This window comes from Hibiscus syriacus, unplaced genomic scaffold, assembly GCF_006381635.1.
Source record: "Hibiscus syriacus cultivar Baekdansim isolate YM2019G1 unplaced genomic scaffold, ASM638163v2 tig00110467_pilon, whole genome shotgun sequence".
Lineage (NCBI taxonomy): Eukaryota > Viridiplantae > Streptophyta > Magnoliopsida > Malvales > Malvaceae > Hibiscus > Hibiscus syriacus.
The window spans coordinates 226,834-243,586 of NW_024062749.1; the positions used below are offsets into that span (position 1 = coordinate 226,834).

Consider the following 16,753-nt stretch of genomic DNA (forward strand, 5'->3'; position numbering starts at 1 on the left):
TAAATTTTTTATTAAAATATATATTCAAAAAATTTATTTATTTTCATCAACTTACTTATAATATCTTTTACTTAAAGTTCTTAAAATTAACATGTATCATTATTAAAATATTTTAAATATTTAAATAAAAAATTAATATATGTTAAATAATTATTTTAATTAAAATATTTTATACCTATATAAGAATGAATCATTTTAATATTTAAATAAAAATATAGTAATATATTTTAGAAGTCTGTTTTTTAAATTAAGCGGCTGCGTCTAATGTTTCATATCTAATTGGTGGTTCGACGCTTTTATGATAAAATTCTCTTATTTTCTTAGTGGGTGGTCTATATTTGACTCACCCAACCAAAACCACAGAGGCCCCACCGCTCACAGAAATCAACACTATACCGACGGCCGCCGCGGAAAATAACATCTGGAAAGAATCAAGAGCCCCGCACCCTTATCTCTTTTTTTTTTCACGTTATGTTTATCTTTAATCCTTGTAGATGAGATACGACATAATATAGCTTTTATGCCAATTGTTTAACTTGCAACATTTCTGTCGGTTGAAAGTATGCATTTTTGTATTTTTTTATTAATTTAGAGTAAATATAGAATAATATTTATTCAAATATATCTCTCAAATTTTCGACATTAAACGCTCATATCTTTACAGTTATGGTGCTCGCACTCGAGTCCTTAAAAATATCAATTATTTTACAACGAAAGTCATTTAATTCGTGCATTTTTTTTTTATTTTTTTAAATAGTTTAGGTGATTATAATATAATGTTTATTTAAAAATTTTAACTAATTAATAATGCAAATATTCTACATACGTACTTAAATTTATAATCTCTAAAAGATATTTTTTTAATTATTAAAATCACTTAATGAATTCACATTTTATAACTTATGTTGCTTCCTCTTTAAAAATTATAATTAATCTTGTGAAGATGCCATTTGATTGTGGCCCGTTGATAATTTGAAAATTATCTTATAAATTATAATTAAGTTGCTGATAGTATCGTCAAGCTCACCTCGCCCCACCATTTCAACACGATGGAATATGTTTCTCCTTCTATGGAAATTGTGGGTTTACTTGCCTTCAATGCTGCCTCAACGCACCAAACTGCTGCTACGCTGCATTATCATAATGTCTTAGGCTCTTCTTAATTCAATATATATATATATATATATATATTGTATAGTTTAATGTGAGTATAAGATAATATTTATTCATAATATTTTTTTAGTCATTGATAACGTGCACACACTGAAGATACAATTGTTTGAACTCAAAATCTTTAGAGAGAACAATACTCCTTTAACCACTAAAGTCATTTGATGGATTCAAAGTTAAAGAAAATATAGATTATAAGAATATAAAAGCTGAATTATATTGAATATATATAGTTGACTCAACCAAGAGACAACTACGTGACACAAAAATAATATTTATTCTCTATATAGATCATTCTAACATTTGCTGAACATGCTACTGCTTCCTCTGTCGCTTATTCACATTTTGCATATATGGACCACTTCCACCCACAAGGGCCAAGGCCACAACATTAATATCTAATGATAGTGCCGATGATGCCAACTTTAGTCTCCAGTGGAATATCCAATGCTTTACCTCCATTAGGATCCGATATCATAGTTGAGAGAGGCATTCTCCATGTATCTGTATCATTTAACCATACTGGCAATACTGATATAGCTTCTATAGGGATCTTCTACCGGTGAACCCAATGCTTCAACTAGATCCAGATCTTTTCTACATTGTTTATGGGAACAATTGAAATACGTAAATCAACCATTGACGGTTCACTTTGATTTGAGCGAAAAGTTACAGTATGTAGTTATACGATAATTAGCCGATGATATTAGCGACTCAAATACAAGGGAGAATCATGAGAGAGAGAGTGAATGAAGAAGTATCTCTCTTGCATGTCGTATTTAATATTGATCACTTGTGCATGCTTAAATCAAACTTTAAATCACGATTCCTATTATAAACCAACATGATATAAACACGACCTCCAGTCAATAGATTGACTTTGACAATCTATGGAGTTTATCATATATTATCAAAGGGTTATGTTCAACAGAAGGACTTCCTTTGTAGGACAATTTCTCCAGATCGGTCTTAGTAAGCGATCAGAAGAGTTTATCTCCAGAGGGGGGCATATCTCCGAAGGTATAACACACATCATTTCCCCTTTGAGGATGAGTAAGGTACCAGCTAACATGGGTTGAATGTCTACGTAATCTAATAAACTGATAATATGTACTCTCTGGCTCTACGTACGATAAAACATGGTCTGTGTTATCTGCGTTCATAAAAGTCAAGTTCACCCATGTTAAAACTCGTAGGAAGATGAGTTCTATCTGTTTATGAGCCTCAAATGATTGTTACAGTCTATGGATTTAACAATGCAGTACTTTATCGTTCAGAACACCCAACATCATTGGAAAAAGGGTCACCTGCTTTTCTTTCTTTCTTCCTTTCTTTCACGAATGCTGTTGACCATTGAGAAACTATTTGGTTGCTTACTTATAGGTCCAGTTCTAGAGGTGCGAGCTCATTAGTGTCTTCAGTCTTTCCCCGTCATCCAGAAAGCGACGGTGGTGCCCATGGTCTAATACAGGCATCTGTTCTCTTTCATCAGCAGCAAATCATTTCAATCAACAGCACTTGAATCAATCTGGCATACCGTATACCTGCTCCTGTAGTTTCTGTTATGACGAGAGGTGTGGCCCTAGCAGTCCCACTCCCACAACTTGATCATCAAACTGGTGGCTTCTATGTCTATCCTCATCAAATTCATCAGGTCAGAATCTACATGAAGCAGAAAGCCTGTATCCAAAAATTATAGCGCTTTCTAAAGAGAATGTTTATCTCATTCCCCAACCGTAACAAGAGTAGCAGGTTGGGTATATTTCTAGCCTGGATTCTGGCAATCGGTCTAGGAGCTTTCGCGGTAGAAAAACTTAGATAAGTTGAAGTTTGGTTGCAAATGCTTTAATTGGTTTGTCCATGTTTGTTCCAAATGATTGCATCCGACTCAGATTCGTGCTCTTTTCCCTCTTACCATCTCGGATTCATTCAGGGATCATTTGTTTCAGGAGAAACATTTCTCTCAAGTTTAGAAATGCAACCCAGAAAAGAATACCCATCTGTTATATAAATAAAAAATGGATCCCTATTACATTGCCTTTCTTGAGCAGTTCCTATCACACAAAACTATATCCATTGAGAGTCATCAACTCTTCCTCTTGTCCCAAAATTCAGCTATAGCAGCAAGAATTTTAAGACACTTCAAAGAAACTAATTATAACTGAGAAAGATTCCATGCTTGCACAAACGTGAAAACAGAAAACTGAGAAAGATTCCGATAAATGAGATAAATGCAGCAAAATTATTAGATAATTGATTAGTAGCAGAACAAATAAGCATTCAATCCGAAAATTTAATAGTTCAAAGACTGAAATTCAACTTCACTTGATAATCTAATGATCCAATGCTAGTATACAATGTAATAGATAACCATGTAAACAATCACCCAGAGTCTTATCTACCATGAAAGCCAGCATGAAAAGAACTCGCCCAGTAAATGAAAAATACCACAACTCAATTCTGCTTGCAAATTCCTCTTTATTCAAATGAAAACGACTTACTGGTATCTTGATGTGATATGCTGTGGCTCCTAAGTGTACAGAGGCAAATCAGTCCAAGCACCGGAAACATGCCCGTTCTCGCAAGCATACGCTCGAACAACAGGCTCCCCGTCGTCATGGTACCCGAAAATCCGCCTCAAACAAAAAGCAGAACGCAAATCCCACGTCTGTTCGCAAGAGCAGAAGGCGCAGTTCAGATCGGTCTTGTTTCTGTTCCCATCGTTATCGTCCTCCACACACGGGATTTCTTGAAGTTCTTGAAAATTCCTCTGAAAAGCATGTAATTCGCTTCTCCTCTGAGTGAATGCATCCGGCCAATCGCAAATGTATAAGCAGTCGCCTCGGAATCGGCTTGCTAACAAATTGCCTTGTTCTCGGCTTAAGTTCCAAACGCCGTATGCTAGATGGGATCTGAGCGGTTTAGATATCTTCCTTCTTTTAAGAACGGAAAACTCACGCCCGCGTTTTGTCTTTGTCGTCGATTGTTCTACTGTATAACCATCTATAGGCTCAGACGCATTAGACACTGTGTCGTAACATAGATCATCGAAAAGTGACAATGAAGAATCAGACCCGGGAACGTTCAATTTCGGATCCGGATTGGGATTCTTTTCCACTTTGCTGGAATATGGCTCGGTGGACAGCCTCGAGGCTTGGGGGACGGCGTCGCCGAAATCGGAGTGCTCGAGAAGGACGCCGGCGTGGTGGAGGCCAGGGCAGCAGACAGAGAGCTTATGGAGGGAGGCCCAGCGGCCGAGCGGGACGGAGGATGAGAAGAAGAGATCGGCACAAATGGAGGGGGGGTTTTGGAGCATTTTTGTTTAAAGCAGGTGTTGCGAATTAGGGATGAGAATTTGGTGCAGACGCAAGCGAGACATGCCCAGCTCTTGGGATCATCTTCGAGCTTCGAGAAGATATTCAGAACAACATCGTCGGAGAGTTCCGAGAACGACGTCTCGTCATTTTCATATTGGGAAATCTGTTGATATCCTCAAGACGGTGGAACAGGTGAAACTTGTAGTTAGCAGGTGGGTGGATTTCATAGATCAGCTCAAGAGAAATAGAGATTTTCCTTTTCTTTGTTCTTACTACTATTTTGAAGTTGATCTCAGCGAACTTTCAAGGGAAGATGAGGAGAAGGTTGCGGCAGCTGCATTAGCAATGAATCTGGCAGCCACGGTCCCGGCCCACGAGACGGTTGGCGTAGCATATTGTTTAAACTACTACTTGAGCACACGGGTTGTTCGCATATATTTTAATTAGTAATTTGTTAGTTAATTATTAATTATAGTTTAATTTTAATTTTAATTTTAATTTTAATTTTTTCATCTAATTTACACAATATTTAATACTACAAAAATATAATTAGTGAAAATTCATTGACTTCAATAATAATAAAAATATTATTATTTCTAAAAAAATTCGATCTCAAATTACTTATTTGTCAAATAAAATATAAGATCATAAAAACAACTCAGTAAAATAATGTGATCAATAAAACATTAAACTGTTATGGTCGAATCCTGATAGAAAGTTACATGAGAAATAGACGAGGTTGTTGTTCTTTCTAAAATTTTAGTTTAATAATATTTAAATTCGTTATCAATTTAAACTTAATAAAAATATTTTTTTATCTTTTTAATTTTTCAGATTAATATTTAATAAATCTCTGCTGTTTTAAACTTATGTAATATGTCTCTCCCAACATCCGTAACAATGGTCTTTAATAGATTTAATTTTTTATTCACTTGTGGGATCTTTGTGATTTGAGGGACCATCATAACTCCTATCTTCTTGATAATTTATACAATTTTTTATTGAGTATGATCAACTATCTCTTGAGTACATCTTTAGATTTAACCTTAATAAAAAAAATTGAACATCTAACAATGTATACACATACCAAGAACTACAAGATCACCCTTTCATATTGGGGTGACAAATATAATATCATCCAAATTTTTCATTTTTTAGATATTAAAAAGTTACAATTAATATAATTTTTAATCCTTCCTACAAAAAGGAAGAATGTGAATTTATTCTTCTTCTCTACATGGATTAAGAGATTAAATCTAATAGTAAGGATAAATAATTCACTTATTAACTTCGACCCACTCGACTATCACAAACACCACCGATCGATGCAATACAATATGTTTATTTAGCTATGTATTTACTCAAAATAAGAGTAAGTTTTTTTTAAATATATCATAAAGTGTTTAGTGTTGAATCAAGAAGATTTTTTCCCCTCTATTCCCATCAGAGTTATTTCTTATTTCACATGTTTGTCATGATAATAAAGGAGGGGAAACTAGCACACTTGAAGAGTTTAGTAATAATAGATTAGAGTATTTTTGTACATGAACATAAATAAATATGTATAAAGTTTATCTTCAATCAATCAATAAATATTTGAAATGTTATATTTAAAAAAATGAAAAACTAATCAATGTGGTATTTATATTACTAAATCCCACATTTAATTGTCAACGAGTATTAGTACGAATGATTGAGATTCAAGAATTTGATTTTATAAGACTAAGTTTGAATCTTACAACATCACTCTTGATGAATAATCTGTAATTCCTATAAATTATAGATTTTAGATCCTGACCTTATACTAGATAGCCACCCTTTATCTAAACTTAATGTACTAAAAAAAACCACAAACTTAGCACATTAAACTCTATCAAATAAATAATATTAAAAAGATATTGTTTTGATAAATAATAAAAAGACCAGGAGACATTCCATTCCAAACTTGAGCTCGAAGGAGTCGAGCTTCCATTCCACAACATTTCCCTGTACATCTCTCAACTCTGAACTGCAGCGCTCCATTGCCACGTCAAGATCCGTCAACAAATAGCCACAACAAAGTTACTTGTAGTCAACTTCCGTACATCCTAAAATTTATCTACACACAACCGTCTGATCCAACGCTCTCCTTGAGAGAGAAAAAAAAAAGGAATAATAAAAGACACAGCGGGAGGGAGAGTCGGATTTCGGCCCGAAGGCAAGCGAGGAATTTATTTTCCATTTAAAAAATAGAGACTGAAGAAAACAGTAAGCAGAAGCGAAGGAAGAGAGGGATTTTCAAAAGCTTGAAATAATGGCGTCATCACCGTCTCCATCGGCGCATTCGTCGTCATTCTCGTCCTCCGAGTTCTCTTCTCTACCTGTCGTGGCGCTCAGGGAGAGAATCGTTGAGAAAATACTCGAGAATCGCGTCACTCTCATCGTCGGTGAAACCGGCTGCGGTACTACTTCCGTTCACCTTGTTTTTACGCCGATTTTGGTTTTTGCTTAATTAGGCCGTGTCTGTTTGGTTGTTTGTTTAGTTCAAGAAAACTATCTTTAGTAAATTAATAGTCTTCATGGCGATCCTAAGGAAAAATAAGAAAGAGAAAATATAAGCTCTGTTTGGATGTCAGTGTTACAATATTACTTAAGTGCGTATGATGCTGATGATGAAATGAAAAACCTAAGGGAGCAAGTTACTTCAACTTAGTCAAAGCTACGTTTGGTTCAGTCTAATGGAGGTTTCAGAGTCTAGAATCAAGATAAATCACATTTCTGATTATTTTGTTTCTGCTTTTTTTCTTCTTCTTTTCATTTCGTTTTATTCAAGTATAATCGGGGATGTCTACAAAATGGAGTTACAAGGACTTTGAATCTTCCATTTCAAAAGCGCTGATGTCATTGATTTTTTTTACTTGTACCTCGTTATATTTTTTAATGGTAACTTGTAATTCCTAATTTACTAATACTGAAGAAAGTGTAGTTAGCTTGCTTCTTTCCTCCAGTGTTTCAATCTATCTCTACAGACTATAATTAGGAATATCTCATGTTTGACTGGAATTTAACTATATTCTTTTAAGTTGCTATTTGCTAATGGGTTTTTTTTTCTTTTTAAATTTTCTTCTATAATAAGGGAAGAGCTCACAAGTTCCACAATTCCTATTGGAGGAAAACATGGCTCCGTTTTATGCACACAGCCAAGGAGATTTGCTGTTGTAGCAGTGGCGAAAATGGTTGCAAAAGCTCGGAAGTGTGAGATGGGTGAGGAGGTTGGATACCATATAGGTCATTCAAAGCATCTATCATCTAGGTAATTTGAAGTCAGTGAACTGATCATTTGTGCTAGCTATCAAACATTGCAACCTTCATTTAGTAAGAAACCCTTTATTGTTCTTTTTCCCCCCAAGAACGAAAAAGAAGGCTTATTTTTTAACCTTAGTCTGTCGAGTTGTCATTACAAATATCAGAAATCAATTGCAATGCTTAAAAGACATTATCCCCTTAATGGTACTTCATTGATTTTCCATTCTCATAGATGGAAATGGCTTTAACAGTATTATCTTTTTTAATTCACTTGATTGTTTTGACTATTGGTATAGCCATCATATATACTCTCCGTCTGTCTTTTTCTCTTTCTTTTTTCCTTTCTCCATGAATGCACAAAAGATTTGATGCAAGCAGTCTGCTTCAATTTCCGTCGCCACTTCTAGGCAGTTTGTTTACTTCTGTCAGAATCTATTTTAGATTTCAGTTTCATTTTGGTTTTTTTTCCTTCACAGGACAAAGATTGTTTTCAAAACTGCTGGAGTTTTGCTGGATGAAATGCGAGATAAGGGATTCCAGGCACTTAAATACAAGGTTTATTCTTGATGAAGTGCATGAAAGATCCGTTGAGTCTGATCTTGTCCTTGTTTGTGTGAAGCAATTTCTACTGAAGATCAAAGACCTGAGGTTAACGATTAACATATTCGTTCAGTTTCATGTATTAGTTTCTGTTTTCAAATCCATTTAATCTGTTTATTTTAAAGCCAGTATGGAGTTGGGGAATGCTTTTCTGTCACTCAACCGTTAACTCAATCTCAATGATAAATCTGTGAATTCCCCAGGGTGGTTTTGATGTCTGCAACTGATATTGGAAGATACAGGGATTACTTCAGGGACCTTGGTAGAGGTGAAAGAGTTGAGGTGCTGGGAATTCCCAGCTCTAACCAGAAAGAAGTTTTCCAGCGACAAGTTTCATATCTTGAACAGGTCAGCTGAACTTTTGAAATTTTTGGGGATTTTAGATCTGTTCATTGAGTGACACATTGTCTGATGGTGCATCATTGAGAATCCTGCAAAAAAAATGTATTCTTCACGAAGTATTAGAGGCATTGTGATGTTAAACATGTTTAAGGGAAACAACTTTACTGTCAATGCCTTCTAAATTATCATGAAAGATGAGTTATTGTTATCTGTATATGGTCTATGATAATACTTGGGCCATGTCAAACGTGATAGTGAGATTTGGATTTTTTAGATAAGTCGCAGAGGCATTCAATGGGTTTCAAGTGTATATGAAGTAATAAATTATGATACTGGAGCCATTCTTTTCATGGACACCTTGATGTGTTACTTCTTTTTTTTACCAGGTAACTGATTTTCTTGGAATCAGTTCAGAATTAATAACTTCAAGATATTGTTCTGGTCCATGCCCTTCCATGGCAGATGCTGAAATCAAGCCTGAAGTGCACAAACTAATTCATGAATTAGTTTCACATCCACAAAAATGAGCCCGATACTGAAAAGAGCATTTTGGTTTTTCTTCCCACGTACTATGCCCTTGAGCAGCAATGGTACCTTTTGAAGCCATTTAGTTCATCCTTTAAGGTTCACATTTACATCGTAGTGTTGATACTGAACAGGCTCTCATGGCTATGAAAATCTGGAAATCTCATCGGAAGGTATACCTTCTAACCCTCATTATGACCGCCTGAGTATTAATGGCTGAGCCTGCAAAACATTGATTATGCACATGCATCTTTAGCATGCTAATTGTATCCTTAATTGCCTTTTTCATAACTGGGAAGGTTGTCCAAAAGATATGATCATTTGCAGTTATACAGGAAAGTTAATTTGATGGTTTGATGTTGGTTGTTTTGGTTGTTCATGAAGTCAAAATTTTAGCTTCCATCAATAGCATCTACCTTGGTGACTTTCTTCTTCAAGTTTATATCTTGTGTCGTGCTTACGGATGTTTCAAAAAAAAACTATTTTTCACAGGTAATACTGGCGACAAATATTGCAGAATCATCTGTGACCCATACCCAAAGTGGCATTCGTTATTGATTCTTGCGGTCTCTACAAGTCTTTTGGGACTGCTCGTAGAAAGGATTCAACAGAGCTTGTTTGGGTTTCTAAGTCTCAGGTATTGGAATTTTGTTATGTCAATTGGAGTTTTATTATATTAGTCCCTCCTTTTTACCTAAATGTTTTAGGCTGAGCAACGGAGAGGTAGAATGGTCGTACTTGTGATGGCCATGTATATCGGTTGGTTACACAATCATTTTTAGCGATCTTGAGGATTTTGAGTGTCGGCTATACTGAAATTGTCCTTGAGGCAGCAAGTGCTTCAGATGTTGTGCTGAATCCAGAGCCATAAATGATCCCAAAGGTTGCTTTATATTTTGATTGTAAATGATAGGTTATACATAAATTATTATGTAGCTATAGATGTCCTTTTGTGAAAATTGTATTACCAATATTGGCTTCAGTTTTCCTAGAAAATTTAAGTTGATTATGCAAAGTAACTTGCTTGCCAAAGCTCTATGCCCATGTATGCACTGATTTTTATTGCTCATTACATAGTAAAAGGTCAAATGGGCTCTAACTTTTGGTATATTGGGGTTAGCTTTGTTGCAGAAGGCTCTGGACCTCCACATGCAGAAGTTGTTGAAGAGCATTGAATTGCTACTTCATGTGAAAGCACTTGAAAAATCATCTTCGAGGGCCGGTATGAAACGTTTTATGGAAGGCTTGCCAGTTTTCATTGTCTTTTGATGCATCCGAGCTTGTAGTAAAGTTAGGAGAATGGGATGTTGCGAGAAGGCATTCTTCTGGGCATATTATGGATACTCAACCTCTCCTATTCTTCATCCTTTTGGGGATGAGCATTTGGTACTGCCCATTAAGTCATAAAATTGTGTTTTGTGGGTACCCTTATGTGAATTTTCCTTCTCATTAGCATTTCTACTTCAGTTTACAGAGTATATAAAACTACTACTTCGTGGGGATAGTGACAAAATTGTCCTAATGGTCGGAAGGAGTCACATTCTTAGGAACCTATGTGCATATCAGTTCTGGCAACGTGTTTTTAAGGTACTGTATCTTCTAAATTGGCTGAGGTTTCATCCATCCGATCTAATTTCAACTGTTGTAAATGTGTTCCCTTTTTCTGAGGATAAACACCGTCTGGAACATTTGAAACGAGTGCTGGAGTTTGAAGAAATGGAACCTGCAACATATTGCTGCCAAAGCTTGAAGAAGAATGGTGCTCTTTCCATCTTCTGCAGTCATCGTTGCACCATGTCTCTGAAATGTGTATGAATTGATAAAATATTAAATTTTGTTTTGTGTTTTTCAACACAGTTTTGTGGTTGCTGGTTTGTCTTTTAAACATTGATTGTCCAAGTTAAAATGCTAGCCTCCTATCTCTCTTTCTCTCACACACACTGAGGCACAAAAAAAACATAAGGAACTTCATTGTTTTATTAATATTAGTCTTCTCAACTTGATCATCTCTTTTTCAGATGAAGATATATTAAATGCATGCACCGTTTCCGGCCATACTTTTACCTACATCTAATGGCGTTCCAACCTACTATTATCCTTATGAGTTTGCACACACTTGCCTTCTTGAATGTCAGCCAGGGAGAAATGGATGCACCTTCTTCTAGTGATGAACGCTTGAGGAATCTCTTGAATTAAGGAAAATGTGTTGCTGTACCATTTGTTACTTCTGATCACTTTCAGATCAATGATGTGGCCGAAAACTGGCGAATACTATTAAGGAGGGTACTAATATATATATATATATCATGTGTGCATCAACTTTGTTTTGGGGCATATTTAATTGATTTTATTGTTATATTCAACAGATAAGAGTTCAATATGCGGAACAGCCATTAATAATGACAATGATTGCACGTCAATGGAGAGATTCCTTGTGTCTACTTTGTGAATGGACGTTGCAACAGGGGTAGTCTGTGCAGATTTTCTCATTCACCAAGCAAAAAAGCCAGCTTGCAAGTTCTTTTTCTTCTGCAGGTATCTTTTGCTCTAATTCTTGAAATGATATTGAGTACCATACAGACCAATATGTTGTAGTGACCAAATACTTTCACCACTGGGGCAAGCGGAAACCCACTGTAACCCTATTACCTTGCGGTGCCTCCAGTGATATGTACATTGTATTTTGAGGTAATTGTGGAATATCAAATATTACTGATGGAAGGAGCAGACTTTTATTAATATAGCTGCTTGTATCTCATTGACATGGTTGGGGATGGATAAATGGAATGTTGGATGGTGCTTATGCAGCCTTCAACATTTTTAGTTTTTACAAACGGTCATGTACACAGTGACATGATCTGGTCTGTTGTTTGCTTGCAGTTTGTACAGATAATGTGTATGATTTATAGTTCATATCTATTACTATTTAAAGTTTCTATAATTTGATGTTAAAATAAATGGAACAGACTATTTATATAAATTCACTGCAGTTAGTTGGATCATGATGACATGGATGCATCAGGACGAATAATTTCTTCTTGATAAATTCAGCGTATTAGCACATTGACAATTCTCATGGTTTAGTTTTAATACTGTGTAAATGGTTTGTAGGGTTGTAGGAATGGAGATCTGTGTACTTCTCTCATGATTCGTATCACTCAACCTCATCGAATGGCTCAAATATGTTTACCAGAAGCGGATCATGCAGATCCCTCACCTCTTCTAAACTATTAGCAACCTCTTCCGATGGATACTTCCTTTTGTTGGACGATGCTAATATGCATTTCACCTCAAATCTTGCTAAGTACTGCAAGCCGTCAAAATTATCTCTACTACGAGTTTGACAGAAACATCGATATGTGACCCATTATTGACCGATGTCAGAATCCTATGGGGCCTTCATCATCCCTATCAGACCATTATTCAAATAGGGGGGAACCAAATACCGTGGCATGAAGTTAAGATCATCCTGTGGCATCCTTATCTCGATGGGCATAGTGAAAAATTGGATGCGCAGAAAGTTCTTGTGCTGAACTTTTTTGAGTATCTGGCTATCAGAATATTGAGTGATGCCAGTTTGAGGTTAAACTTTTTCTTCCATGAACAACATCAAATTTTCACCTAGAGGTAAATCATCAATGACATACCAATGTTATGCTCTTATCATAGGCCGTAGTGATTGTGGAGTTAAATATCTCGATTTTTCATCTTTTTAAACTTGTGTTAAGGTGTGGTATTGTTTCAGGTGGAAAAGTTGAGCCAGAGAGAGTCTTCTTCCTTACCGAGTCATTTCTGTTTGACGAAGCTAGCTTTGGGGAGTTACTGGATACAGTTACAGTTAGCAAGCCAATGTTGACATCGAGGTCGGTCTCATATGTGTTTGACCTGCACCCACCTAGTGATATCCAGTTTGGTGACTATGGTTCTGTGTTTCACAAACATCTGCATGACCGGTAAACATCTCGAGAATTCATTGCCTATCATATCATATCATAGAACAATGAATATATGGTCTTATAAGTTTTTTAAGACTGCATTTTCACACCATAAAACGGAGATGGTTTCTACAAGGTAATTGGTTATGTTCATATTATATCTGCAACAGCTCCATGAGGCACCAATGCCTACACTCGTGATGAAGGCCTGGAAGTCTATATGATGCAATTCACCTGTAATTTGTGCTTAACATTATCAAAAACTACAAGGATAAAGATTAGAGTTGACGTTATAGCTGCCATGATCACTACATTCATGTGAATTGCATCATTGATTTGATAGGATCATGTGACTCGAACTAAATGAGGATTTGATCGTCTTCTTCTCCCAATCCTTTTAGGTAAAACGGTCACTTTTTTAACACCCAAATCTATAGGATAACATACATTTCTGTTCACTCAATTATTAGTAGTGTATTTATTCAAAAAAATTACAATTCAATCATTCAGTTAAAATATTATTATAAATAGATTGGTGAATATAGGCCATGACTTGGTATATCAAAATTTATATTTTTATTAATTTGATCTTAATTGGAAATAATTCAATAAATTTAATCATTCATATTAATTTTTTTTATCAATTTAATATTTATTCTTGCATAAATGTTGTTATTATTATTTTTCTAGTATAATAAAAGTTTAATGAAACTTGTTACTATTGATTTGATTCGATGGACTTGTTTGGTTTGACATTATTGCAAAAAATATTAAATTAATAGAAATTTCAAATATGAAGAGTTAAATATATTGAATTGTGTCTAATAATTATCAAATAGGTAGAATGTGCAACTTTTGGATACTAAAACTGATATTATACCAGATTATGTTAGAGTTTATTTTAATTTTAACGCTTAATGATATGTTTGTATAATATTTTCATGAATGATAAATTAAATTATTTTATAAGAAAATGATTGTTTGTAATTAAATTAAATAATTGAGTTACTTGATATGTTTATCTAAATATATTAATGCTATAAACAACAGAAATTAACAGAAATCGTCCTTACTCAACACACCGTGGCGTCAACTATAGGTCTGCGTAGCTGATAACGTCGTTTTGCACATTAATTCTATCAGCCATTTCTTCATCTCATTTGCCGTGTTTTACTTTGTTAAATAAATGGTAAATCCGAGATAAATAATAATAATAAATATTATTATATAATCGAAAGAAATAAAATAAATAAAATTAAAATAGAGGAACATGATTTGTTTACTCGTATGTAACATGGAATCGAATGAATAAAGTATGATAAATCGAAAAAAGGAATTTTGTTGAGGTCTGTATGAACATTTCCTTAAGATAGATTCGCTCCTTGTGCTTTGAGTAACGTTGGACGTCGGTCTCCCAGGATACAACAACAAACGATCACAACATTAAGCACAACCATAGTGATTAGTCGAACATCTTACCTTTCTCTATCATCGGAAAGAAAGAATTTGGAAGGAACTTTCTAAGTGTTATCATAATTCAATTTTGTGAATTGTGTCTCAAAGTTGTCATTGTAAACTTGTGTTGTGTTCTGTCTTAGAATTGTGTGTTTATAATTGTGTATAAATAGCTAATATAGATGATGATGAATCGAAGGGTTAAAACCTTTTGATGAAAATACTTAATCTTTCAATTAAATGACCTTTTGATGAAAAATGTTTAATCTTTCATGAAATTCATGAGTATCTCACCTATCCTTTCACATGTTCTTCCCTCTTTATCTTTATAACCTATTCCCAATATCCAATCTGAAATTTATTGCTTTCACCCTTCTCTCGCTTTTCCCTTTTCAAAAAAGTGTTCCCGTGTTGGTGAAATTATTATTACAAAACAAAAAAAATTAGTATCGACTACAACAAATAGTAATAAAAGATGAGAATAGCATTGTGATGGTCTACTGTTACAAAAATAATTGTAATCAGAAATACTAGTCGTCATTAAGATTAATATAATATTTTAAGATTTCTATACTCGAATAATAAAAAATTATATAGAAGTATTACTCTTTTCAAAGCAAATACAAACAGTCCATACAAATTTTAAATTCTCTTATATTCAGATTTTTTTCTTGTATTGTTTTTGATTATCTATTTTAGCACCTCTTAAATTTTAATATAACTTCTTTAGTTCACACTCCTGGCTAAATTTCTACATTTGTCCCTAAATATAAACGCATAAAAGTTGAAACGAGAATACTAAAAAAGTAATTTTGAAAAAACAAATGATTAAATATGATAAAAAAATTATATTGTTTATTTTGATAAAATTCACAATAGCAATACTTGTAAAAAAAACATGTATGGTTGATAATTGATATAGACTATAAGTTAAATTAGAGATTAGAATATAACATGTGAATAGTGTAAAATGAGTTTAGAGTCCATAATGAGACTTATATATCATATCCATTAGTATATATAGAACAATATTGAGAATTAAACAAAAAAATACGTATGATAATATAAATCTTATCTTTCAAGTAATTATAATTAAAAATTGTATTTATACTCTTCAAAGATCCAATATCTCACCAACAAGAATCCCTTTATAAAAAGCTATCCTCGCTCGTATAGTTCATGCAACAAAGGCTCTTCCAGCCTTCTCTTAAAATCCACTCGACACCAACTTCTTTTCCCCTAACTCAACGCTAATGGCAAACGCCAATATTCACCTTGCACTTCTGCTTCTCCTAAGCGTCCTAAAATGGGGACAATCAACAAGCAATTATGTGCAAGAAGCAGCAGCGTGACCAGATACCGTGCCCTTTGTATCAGCACATTGGGGCCATTTTCCGCTCTGCCAAGACCAGTCCAAGCAGGTGGGCTCGAGCCGGGTTTCGGTAACCATAGGAGAAACCAAGAAAGTCACCCAGTACTTGTTGAAAGTGCAGAATACAGAGAGATGAGGGAGGTACAAATCCCACTCTCGGATTGCATCGAGTGCTTTCAAGATGCTATCGACCAACTTCACGGCTCACTCGGGTCCTCAGGAATCTAAGCGCCAGACAGTTTTACGAACAGATGGGGGACGTGACGACTTGGTTGAGTGCAACGCTAACCGATCAAAAACTTGCATGGATGGGTTCGAGAATCCCAGGGGAAGCAGGCCAAGATGCTGCGGTACAGGGTTTTGAGATCATCGTATTTTACGAGTAATGCTTTGGCTCTGGTCAATAAACTTGCAACTTCTGGGCTGTAGAGCTTGAATCATCATCCTAGACGATTATGAAATGAAGATGGATTTGAAATCTTAAAGTGTAAGATTAACGATAAATAAGGCATACACAGTAGCATAAATCCACCTCAACAAATTACTTCAGATGTTAATTTCACTATGAAGCTACCAAGCATCAAATTATGTTGTTTCCATGCAGCTATGTATGAATATTAATCGTTTGCTCGTAAAGTCCATCCCTTCGAGCTTTATTCTTTAATTTTTAGGGTAGGCAAATTATACTCGTTTTAAATTCGACTCGAAACTTAATCATATACTAAATGAATCCTCAATATTGTTTAATTAAT

General features: G+C 34.7%; 3 pseudogenes; 2 read left to right on the forward strand and 1 right to left on the reverse strand.

The window, feature by feature from the left end:
• Window positions 1-3,431: 3,431 nt before the first annotated feature.
• On the reverse strand, window positions 3,432-6,509 carry LOC120127300 (annotated as a pseudogene).
• Window positions 6,500-11,768, forward strand: LOC120127279 (annotated as a pseudogene).
• Window positions 11,769-15,800: 4,032 nt separating this feature from the next.
• On the forward strand, window positions 15,801-16,460 carry LOC120127301 (annotated as a pseudogene).
• The last annotated feature ends 293 nt before the right edge of the window (window positions 16,461-16,753 follow it).